This window comes from Vicia villosa, linkage group LG4 (assembly GCF_029867415.1).
Source record: "Vicia villosa cultivar HV-30 ecotype Madison, WI linkage group LG4, Vvil1.0, whole genome shotgun sequence".
Classification (NCBI taxonomy): Eukaryota; Viridiplantae; Streptophyta; class Magnoliopsida; order Fabales; family Fabaceae; genus Vicia; species Vicia villosa.
The window spans coordinates 116162026-116174729 of record NC_081183.1 but is presented as its reverse complement, the minus strand read 5'-3'; positions in this window follow the sequence as shown (position 1 = coordinate 116174729).

Sequence of the window (12704 nt, the reverse complement as noted above, 5' to 3'; positions counted from 1 at the left end):
CATAGACACCGGTCTAGTATCAGGTACAAGATCAATAGAGAACTCAACTTCTCTCTCAGGCGGTACATCAGGAATTTCATCAGGGAAAACTTCAGGAAAATCTCACACCACCTTCAATTCTTCTATGATCGCTTGGTTCTCAATAGACATCGATGCAACCAAAGCAAACACTTGAACATCCTCTTTTACTAACAAACGAAACTCTCTAGCGGACAACAACTCAGCACCTTCCTCTTCAGGAGAAGAAAACCTCACAGACTTATCATAGCAGTTGATGTGAACACGATTATGCTCTAACCAGTTCATCCCTAAGATCACATCCAAACCTCTCAACGGCAAGCACACAAAATCAACAAGGAAGTCTCTGTCAAAAATCGACACTGGACACTTCAAACACACAAGAGAAGTGGTCACCGAACCCTTAGCCGGAGTATCGACAACCATCTCTCCGTTCATAGCAGACAACACAAGACCCAATCGATTAACACAATCAGCGGATATAAAGCAATGATAAGCACCTGTATCAATAATAGTAATTAAAGGAATGCTATTAATGAAACAAGTACCTCTGATGAGTGAATCCTCACTAGTGGTCTGAGTTCCCTACAAGGCAAACACTTTTCCACTAGATTGCTCCTTCTTTGGCTTCTGACACTTGCTTCCAATATGTCCTTCTTCACCACAATTGAAACACACCGTCTGCTTATGCTTGCAAGCAGGTGACATATGTCCAATCTCTCCATAACGGTAACACCTCATGGCACCGGCAGTACACACAGTGCTCTTATGGCCAACCTTGCCGCACTTGAAGCACGTAACACTAGCAGGTGCATCTCCCCCACTAGTTCTCTTGCCATCAGTAACTTTTTGCTTACCCTTTCCACTCGAAGCGTCATAAGGCTTACCACGACCTTGATAACCTTTTCCCCTCTTCTCACTTATCACACGATAATGAGCATTGTTGTCCTCTTCATAGATCCGACAACAATCAACCAAATCATCAAAGATGCGAATCTTCTGGTAACTAATCGCCTTCTTGATCTCTGGACGCAACCCATTCTCAAACTTAATGCACTTGGAAAACTCACCATTCGGCCCATCATAGTATTGGTAAAACTTAGCCAATTCACCAAACTTAGCAGCATACTCCACAACAGATTTGTTCCCTTGACTTAGCTCAAGGAATTCAATTTCCTTCTTGCCACAGACATCTTTAGGAAAGTACTTCCTTAAGAACTCCATGCGAAACACAATCCAAGAGATCTCTTCACCACTCGTTTCCAATCTCCTACGGGTCTCTAGCCACCAATCATCCGCCTCAACTACTAGCATATGAGTCCCATACCGAACCTTCTGTTCAGGAGTGCAATCCATGACACGGAAAATCCTCTCAATCTCCTTAAGCCATGTCAATGCGCCATCAGGATCATAAGTTCCCTTAAACACAGGAGGGTTCTCTCTTTGGAAGGTAGCCAAACTCCGAGAAGCATCACTCTCCCCACCATTCGGTTGGTTCTCCAAAGCTTGAGCCATTGCTTCCAAAGCAGCAGCTATTGCAGCATCATTCCTTCCCGCCATCTCAACTCTTCACTACAACACAAAAGCAATCAGCACAAAACAACAATACAACGTTGTTAGACCACACTACGACACGACACATGGCCGGACAAGACCGACCTGCTCTGATACCACTATTGTAACACCCCAAATCTACCCCTCAATTAATAAGAGAAATCAGAGTATAAAAAGTCGAAACAAGCAACTAATTTGAGGCATCACATATTCGACTTAAACAAACTACAATTCATGCTCAAAGTACATGGCTACATAACACTTATATCAGAGGAAACTCATAATTCATCGAACATATAAATCCAAACAACTTCATCATATTGCAGCGGAATCCAAATAACAACATAATATCCAAGTCTTATATTCTTGACAACATGGCACAATGTGTCCAAAACGTCTCCACAAGACGCAACATCAAAGTTCAAGAAAAGATAATCAACATAAAACAAGACACAAGCAAGTATCGCAAACATTCCCCCCGAGTGCTACGTATCAGAGCATTGACACACCGACTCGAGCTATAAGGTACACGGCTACTCCACGTCGTTACCTGCACGTTACCAACGGAAGGTAACATTCAAACATAAGGGGTGAGATATCATTCATTATAAAGAAACGTATGATAATATTCTAAGCAAGAGAAAAGATCATACATTGGTCACCACTTCTCATCCCCATACTCAATACAATGATTTCACAACACATAATCAACTTAAGGAACGATAGCAAGGTCAGCAATTCAACTATGACAATACATACAATTCGCAAGTAAAATTCCACACAATTGCAACAAACATCTCGTCATCAAGTCGCCACATCATAATCAAGTAAGACTCGAATGCAATTCACATGTGACTCGACTTATGCAAATGCATGTGGTACCCTTTGGAGTAAAACTCCCACGTCTCAAGATTTGCCATTGGGCACACCGTGGCTAATTGCCATTAAGGCCACCGTCACTTTTTACCATTAAGGCCACCGTCTCTTTATGCAATGGATGTGACTCACTAAATGCAACATCCATACATACACGACATTCACAAATACATCACAAGTACCGACTAAACATCATTACTTTTATAGTAATTCACCACTTCCCAATCACGTCGCTACGTTGCATCATCATACAACAATACACCACATCACCACACCAATCATAACACCAAACCAATACATTTAAAGAAGGATTTAAAAAGGTTTATAAGCATTCCTAAATCGTATTCATTAGAAAGGTCTCAATTATGGATTTACATAGGTTCAAACGGCACTTAAAAAGGAGTTACGGTTCAAAAGTTACATCATTTCAAAGTTTAGGAAAAATTCTGCAAAACAGGGTTCGCGGCGCCAACAAGGTTCGCGGCGCGAACTGAGCGAATCCAAAAATCCCTAACTTTCTGCCAAGCAGTTCGCGGCGCGCAAAAGGGGTCGCGGCGCGAACTGAGCAGATCCAGTTTTTCCCAAGTTTCTGCCAAGAGGTTCGCGGCGCGCACAGGGGTTCGCGGCGCGAACTGACGATTTCAGAAACCCCCAAAACACAGAAAACAGCATACGAAACCCATCCCAAAACCCCTAAACTCAACCCAATCAAGTTGGAAAACATCAAACATCACGAACAACCACAGAATACATGGTATAAACACAAATACAACACATATTATGGGTCTTATAACATCATAACATCTTCAATCATGCTTAGATTCACAATTTCATAGAAGTTAATCATAAACTCTAACAATCTCTATTCAATTGCTACACAATCATGGATAACAACATATAATCAAAACCCCACCCAAAACATCATCATACATCCCTTTAGCATGAAAGAATCCCACCCTTACCTTAGGTTTTGGATTGAAGCCAACTCTATCTTCAACCTTGAGATTCTCCTCTTTCTCTTCACTCTACTCTTCTTTCACCAAAACCCCAAAATGAACTTCTAATTTCTATTTCCTCTAAAACCCTTGTTTTAGTTAAACCCTTACTATCTTAAATTACTAATGGGCTCTAACTAACACCCCTCACTTACTAATACCAACTTAGGCCCAATTATCAATCACACTTACTATCTTATATTATATACTAATAATTCCCAAATAAAACAACATAAAATCAATCAAGCATATAATTAACACATAGATCACAATTAATTCACATAAATAAGGAATTAAAGAAAAACGGTCGTTACAACTCTCCCCCACTTAGAATATTTTCGTCCTCGAAAATTACCTCAATCGAATAACTCAGGATACGACTCGCGCATTTTGCTCTCCAATTCCCACGTCATACTTTCACCAGTAGTTCCCGACCAAACCACCTTCACCAAAGCAATCTTTTTTCCTCTAAGCGCCTTCGTTTCTCGATCCTCAATTCTTATCGGCATAGTCTCCACCGTGAGATTATCCCGCACTTGTACATCATCCATATGAATTACATGCGAAGGATCAGGAATATACTTCCGAAGTTGCGACACGTGTAACACATCATGCAAATTCGAAAGATTGGGCGGTAAAGCCACCCTATACGCCACATTACCAACCTTCTCTAAAATCTGATACGGTCCAATAAAACGAGGAGTGAGCTTCTTCGACTACAAGGCTCTCCCTACTCCGGTAACCGGCGTAACTCTCAAGAATACGTGATCACCAGCTTGGAATTCTAAATCTTTCCTCCTCTTGTCATGGTAACTCTTCTGCCTACTTTGCGAAGTCTTCATCTTCTCACGGATCAACTTAACCTTCTCGGTAGTTTCTCGAACAATCTCAGGTCCAAGTACTACACTATCACCCGTTTCATGCCAACACAACGGAGTCCTACACCTCCGACCATACAACGCTTCAAACGGTGCCATACCGATACTCGAATGGTAACTATTGTTGTATGTGAACTCTATCAATGGAAGATAAGTATCCCACCTACCTCCCTGCTCAAGAACACAAGATCTCAACAAATCCTCCAAAGATTGAATCGTTCTCTCCGTTTGACCATCGGTCTGAGGATGATACACCGAACTCAACCTCAACTTAGAACCCAACGCCTCTTGCAAACTCTTCCAAAAATCTGAAGTGAACCTCGGATCTCTATCCGAAACAATACACAAAGGAACACCATGCAACTTCACAATCACACGGACATAGATTTCCGCCAACTTCGAAACCGGATAAGTGATGTTAATAGGTATGAAATGAGCCGACTTCGTAAGCCTATCAACGATTACCCAAATTGAATCATGTCCTCTCATGGTATTCGGCAAACTTGTCACAAAATCCATGGAAATACTATCCCATTTCCATTCCGGGACTTCCAACGGTTGCATTAATCCAGCAGGCTTCTGATGTTCAACCTTCGACTTCTGACAAGTCAAACATGCGTACACAAACTGAGCTTTGTCACGCTTCATTCCAGGCCACCAAAACAAATTCTTCAAATCTTGGTACATCTTCGTAGCTCCGGGATGAATACTCAGATTACTCCTATGACCTTCCTCAAGAATAGATCCTTTCAAATCCACATCATCAGGTATACAAATCCGATCACGGAACCTCAACACACCGTGCGCATCTAACTTGAAATCACCATTCTCAGCTTGATCGACTCCAATCATCGAATCAACCAATTTCACATCCAACTTCTGGGCTTCTCTGACACTATCCAGAAAATCATTGTTAATCTTCAACATACCCAATCGAACACTCGTAGGAGTCACTTCACATACCAAACTCATATCTCGAAATTGCTCAATTAATTCCAACTCCTTAACCATCATTGCCGACATATGCAAAGTCTTGCGACTTAAGGCATCAGCAACAACATTAGCTTTTCCTGGATGATAATTCAAACTGAAATCATAATCCTTCAACAGTTCTAACCACCTTCGTTGTCTCATATTCAATTCCTTATGATCAAACAGATACTTCAAACTCTTATGGTCGCTAAAGACTTCAAATCTAGAACCATAGAGATAATGCCTCCAAATCTTCAACACGAACACTACAGCAGCAAGTTCTAAATCATGCGTAGGATAGTTCTTCTCATGAACTCTCAACTGTCTCGATGCATAAGCAACAACTTTACCATTTTGCATGAGCACACCTCCTAAACCCATCTTAGAAGCATCACAATAAACCACAAACGATTCTTCCGGATTAGGCAATATCAAAATCGGTGCCGACGTCAACCTTTTCTTCAACTCGGTAAAACTATCTTCACAAGAAACATCCCACACGAAAGCCTTACCCTTACAAGTTAACTTAGTCAACGGAAGGGCTAACCTAGAGAAACCTTCAATGAACTTTCTATAATAGCCAGCTAGTCCCAAAAAGCTTCGAATCTCGGTAGCCGACTTAGGAGTATCCCATCTCAACACGGCATCAACTTTAGACGGATCCACGGCAATGCCATCACCAGAAATGACATGCCCCAGAAAACTAACTTCCTTCAGCCAGAACTCACACTTGGATAACTTAGCATACAACTTCTTCTCTTTCAAGACTTGCAATGTCAACTTCAAATGCTCAGCATGATCTGATTCTGATTTAGAGTAAATAAAAATGTCATCAATGAACACCACCACAAAACGATCCAGATATTCATGAAAAATACGGTTCATGTACTCCATAAATACCCCAGGTGCATTTGTAACGCCAAAGGGTATCACGGAATACTCATAATGTCCATAACGTGTTCTGAAAGCCGTCTTCTGCATGTCCTCATCCTTCACTTTAATCTGATGGTAACCCGACCTCAAATCGATCTTGCTAAACACACGAGCACCAACCAATTGATCCATCAAGTCATCAATTCTTGGAAGTGGATACTTGTTCTTGATTGTCACCTTATTCAACTGACGATAATCAATACAAAGTCTCATACTTCCATCTTTCTTCTTACCCAACAATACTGGAGCTCCCCACGGCGACACACTAGGTCTCACAAACCTCTTCTCAAGCAATTCTTCCAACTGCTTCTTCAATTCAGAAAATTCAGATGCAGACATCCTATACGGTGCCATAGACACCGGTCTAGTACCAGGTACAAGATCAATAGAGAACTCAACTTCTCTCTCAGGCGGTACATCAGGAATTTCATCAGGGAAAACTTCAGGAAAATCTCACACCACCTTCAATTCTTCTATGATCGCTTGGTTCTCAATAGACATCGATGCAACCAAAGCAAACACTTGAACATCCTCTTTTACTAACAAACGAAACTCTCTAGCGGACAACAACTCAGCACCTTCCTCTTCAGGAGAAGAAAACCTCACAGACTTATCATAGCAGTTGATGTGAACACGATTATGCTCTAACCAGTTCATCCCTAAGATCACATCCAAACCTCTCAACGGCAAGCACACAAAATCAACAAGGAAGTCTCTGTCAAAAATCGACACTGGACACTTCAAACACACAAGAGAAGTGGTCACCGAACCCTTAGCCGGGAGTATCGACAACCATCTCTCCGTTCATAGCAGACAACACAAGACCCAATCGATTAACACAATCAGCGGATATAAAGCAATGATAAGCACCTGTATCAATAATAGTAATTAAAGGAATGCTATTAATGAAACAAGTAACCTCTGATGAGTGAATCCTCACTAGTGGTCTGAGTTCCCTACAAGGCAAACACTTTTCCACTAGATTGCTCCCTTCTTTGGCTTCTGACACTTGCTTCCAATATGTCCTTCTTCACCACAATTGAAACACACCGTCTGCTTATGCTTGCAAGCAGGTGACATATGTCCAATCTCTCCATAACGGTAACACCTCATGGCACCGGCAGTACACACAGTGCTCTTATGGGCCAACCTTGCCGCACTTGAAGCACGTAACACTAGCAGGTGCATCTCCCCCACTAGTTCTCTTGCCATCAGTAACTTTTTGCTTACCCTTTCCACTCGAAGCGTCATAAGGCTTACCACGACCTTGATAACCTTTTCCCCTCTTCTCACTTATCACACGATAATGAGCATTGTTGTCCTCTTCATAGATCCGACAACAATCAACCAAATCATCAAAGATGCGAATCTTCTGGTAACTAATCGCCTTCTTGATCTCTGGACGCAACCCATTCTCAAACTTAATGCACTTGGAAAACTCACCATTCGACCCATCATAGTATTGGTAAAACTTAGCCAATTCACCAAACTTAGCAGCATACTCCACAACAGATTTATTCCCTTGACTTAGCTCAAGGAATTCAATTTCCTTCTTGCCACGGACATCTTCAGGAAAGTACTTCCTTAAGAACTCCATGCGAAACACAATCCAAGAGATCTCTTCACCACTTGCTTCCAATCTCCAACAGGTCTCTAGCCACCAATCATCCGCCTCAACTACTAGCATATGAGTCCCATACCGAACCTTCTGTTCAGGAGTGCAATCCATGACACGGAAAATCCTCTCAATCTCCTTAAGCCATGTCAATGCGCCATCAGGATCATAAGTTCCCTTAAACACAGGAGGGTTCTCTCTTTGGAAGGTAGCCAAACTCCGAGAAGCATCACTCTCCCCACCATTCGGTTGGTTCTCCAAAGCTTGAGCCATTGCTTCCAAAGCAGCAGCTATTGCAGCATCATTCCTTCCCGCCATCTCAACTCTTCACTACAACACAAAAGCAATCAGCATAAAACAACAATACAACGTTGTTAGACCACACTACGACACGACACATGGCCGGACAAGACCGACCTGCTCTGATACCACTATTGTAACACCCCAAATCTACCCCTCAATTAATAAGAGAAATCAGAGTATAAAAAGTCGAAACAAGCAACTAATTTGAGGCATCACATATTCGACTTAAACAAACTACACTTCATGCTCAAAGTATATGGCTACATAACACTTATATCAGAGGAAACTCATAATTCATCGAACATATAAATCCAAACAACTTCATCATATTGCAGCGGAATCCAAATAACAACATAATATCCAAGTCTTATATTCTTGACAACATGGCACAATGTGTCCAAAACGTCTCCACAAGACGCAACATCAAAGTTCAAGAAAAGATAATCAACATAAAACAAGACACAAGCAAGTATCTCAAACATTCCCCCCGAGTGCTACGTATCAGAGCATTGACACACCGACTCGAGCTATAAGGTACACGGCTACTCCACGTCGTTACCTGCACGTTACCAACGGAGGGTAACATTCAAACATAAGGGGTGAGATATCATTCATTATAAAGAAACGTATGATAATATTCTAAGCAAGAGAAAAGATCATACATTGGTCACCACTTCTCATCCCCATACTCAATACAATGATTTCACAACACATAATCAACTTAAGGAACGATAACAAGGTCAGCAATTCAACTATGACAATACATACAATTCGCAAGTAAAATTCCACACAATTGCAACAAATATCTCGTCATCAAGTCGCCACATCATAATCAAGTAAGACTCGAATGCAATTCACATGTGACTCGACTTATGCAAATGCATGTGGTACCATTTGGAGTAAAACTCCCACGTCTCAAGATTTGCCATTGGGCACACCGTGGCTAATTGCCATTAAGGCCACCGTCACTTTTTACCATTAAGGCCACCGTCTCTTTATGCAATGGATGTGACTCACTAAATGCAACATCCATACATACACGACATTCACAAATACATCACAAGTACCGACTAAACATCATTACTTTTATAGTAATTCACCACTTCCCAATCACGTCGCTACGTTGCATCATCATACAACAATACACCACTTCACCACACCAATCATAACACCAAACCAATACATTTAAAGAAGGACTTAAAAAGGTTTATAAGCATTCCTAAATCGTATTCATTAGAAAGGTCTCAATTATGGCTTTACATAGGTTCAAACGGCACTTAAAAAGGAGTTACGGTTCAAAAGTTACATCATTTCAAAGTTTAGGAAAAATTCTGCAAAACAGGGTTCGCGGCGCGAACTGAGCGAATCCAAAAATCCCTAACTTTCTGCCAAGCAGTTCGCGGCGCGCACAAGGGGTCGCGGCGCAAACTGAGCAGATCCAGTTTTTCCCAAGTTTCTGCCAAGAGGTTCGCGGCGCGCACACTGGTTCGCGGTGCGAACTGACGATTTCAGAAACCCCCAAAACACATAAAACAGCATACGAAACCCATCCCAAAACCCCTAAACTCAACCCAATCAAGTTGGAAAACATCAAACATCACGAACAACCACAGAATACATGGTATATAAACACAAATTCAACACATATTATGGGTCTTATAACATCATAACATCTTCAATCATGCTTAGATTCACAATTTCATAGAAGTTAATCATAAACTCTAACAATCTCTATTCAATTGCTACACAATCATGGATAACAACATATAATCAAAACCCCACCCAAAACATCATCATACATCCCTTTAGCATGAAAGAATCCCACCCTTACCTTAGGTTTTGGATTGAAGCCAACTCTATCTTCAACCTTGAGATTCTCCTCTTTCTCTTCACTCTACTCTTCTTTCACCAAAACCCAAAATGAACTTCTAATTTCTATTTCCTCTAAAACCCTTGTTTTAGTTAAACCCTTACTATCTTAAATTACTAATGGGCTCTAACTAACACCCCTCACTTACTAATACCAACTTAGGCCCAATTATCAATCACACTTACTATCTTATATTATATACTAATAATTCCCAAATAAAACAACATAAAATCAATCAAGCATATAATTAACACATAGATCACAATTAATTCACATAAATAAGGAATTAAAGAAAAACGGTCGTTACAACTCTCCCCCACTTAGAATATTTTCGTCCTCGAAAATTACCTCAATCGAATAACTCAGGATACGACTCGCGCATTTTGCTCTCCAATTCCCACGTCATACTTTCACCAGTAGTTCCCGACCAAACCACCTTCACCAAAGCAATCTCTTTTCCTCTAAGCGCCTTCGTTTCTCGATCCTCAATTCTCATCGGCATAGTCTCCACCGTGAGATTATCCCGCACTTGTACATTATCCATATGAATTACATGCGAAGGATCAGAAATATACTTCCGAAGTTGCGACACGTGAAACACATCATGCAAATTCGAAAGATTGGGCGGTAAAGCCACCCTATACGCCACATTACCAACCTTCTCTGAAATCTGATACGGTCCAATAAAACGAGGAGTGAGCTTCTTCGACTTCAAGGCTCTCCCTACTCTGGTAACCGGCGTAACTCTCAAGAATACGTGATCACCAGCTTGGAATTCTAAATCTTTCCTCCTCTTGTCATGGTAACTCTTCTGCCTACTTTGCGAAGTCTTCATCTTCTCACGGATCAACTTAACCTTCTCGGTAGTTTCTCGAACAATCTCAGGTCCAAGTACTACACTATCACCCGTTTCATGCCAACACAACGGAGTCCTACACCTCCGACCATACAACGCTTCAAATGGTGCCATACCGATACTCGAATGGTAACTATTGTTGTATGTGAACTCTATCAATGGAAGATAAGTATCCCACGTACCTTCCCTGCTCAAGAACACAAGATCTCAACAAATCCTCCAAAGATTGAATCGTTCTCTCCGTTTGACCATCGGTCTGAGGATGATACGCCGAACTCAACCTCAACTTAGAACCCAACGCCTCTTGCAAACTCTTCCAAAAATCTGAAGTGAACCTCGGATCTCTATCCGAAACAATACACAAAGGAACACCATGCAACTTCACAATTACACGGACATAGATTTCCGCCAACTTCGAAACCGGATAAGTGATGTTAATAGGTATGAAATGAGCCGACTTCGTAAGCCTATCAACGATTACCCAAATCGAATCATGTCCTCTCATGGTATTCGGCAAACTTGTCACAAAATCCATGGAAATACTATCCCATTTCCATTCCGGGACTTCCAACGGTTGCATTAATCCAGCAGGCTTTTGATGTTCAACCTTCGACTTCTGACAAGTCAAACATGCGTACACAAACTGAGCTATGTCACGCTTCATTCCAGGCCACCAAAACAAATTCTTCAAATCTTGGTACATCTTCGTAGCTCCGGGATGAATACTCAGATTACTCCTATGACCTTCCTCAAGAATAGATCCTTTCAAATCCACATCATCAGGTATACAAATCCGATCACGGAACCTCAACACACCGTGCGCATCTAACTTGAAATCACCATTCTCAGCTTGATCGACTCCAATCATCGAATCAACCAATTTCACATCCAACTTCTGGGCTTCTCTGACACTATCCAGAAAATCATTGTTAATCTTCAACATACCCAATCGAACACTCGTAGGAGTCACTTCACATACCAAACTCATATCTCGAAATTTCTCAATTAATTCCAACTCCTTAACCATCATTGCCGACATATGCAAAGTCTTGCGACTTAAGGCATCAGCAACAACATTAGCTTTTCCTGGATGATAATTCAAACTGAAATCATAATCCTTCAACAGTTCTAACCACCTTGTTGTCTCATATTCAATTCCTTCTGATCAAACAGATACTTCAAACTCTTATGGTCGCTAAAGACTTCAAATCTAGAACCATAGAGATAATGCCTCCAAATCTTCAACACGAACACTACAGCAGCAAGTTCTAAATCATGCGTAGGATAGTTCTTCTCATGAACTCTCAACTGTCTCGATGCATAAGCAACAACTTTACCATTTTGCATGAGCACACCTCCTAAACCCATCTTAGAAGCATCACAATAAACCACAAACGATTCTTCCGGATTAGGCAATATCAAAATCGGTGCCGACGTCAACCTTTTCTTCAACTCGGTAAAAACTATCTTCACAAGAAACATCACACATGAAAGCCTTACCCTTACAAGTCAACTTAGTCAACGGAAGGGCTAACCTAGAGAAACCTTCAATGAACCTTCTATAATAGCCAGCTAGTCCCAAAAAGCTTCGAATCTCGGTAGCCGACTTAGGAGTATCCCATCTCAACACGGCATCAACTTTAGACGGATCCACGACAATGCCATCACCAGAAATGACATGCCCCAGAAAACTAACTTCCTTCAGCCAGAACTCACACTTGGATAACTTAGCATACAACTTCTTCTCTTTCAAGACTTGCAATGTTAACCTCAAATGCTCAGCATGATCTGATTCTGATTTAGAGTAAATCAAAATGTCATCAATGAACACCAC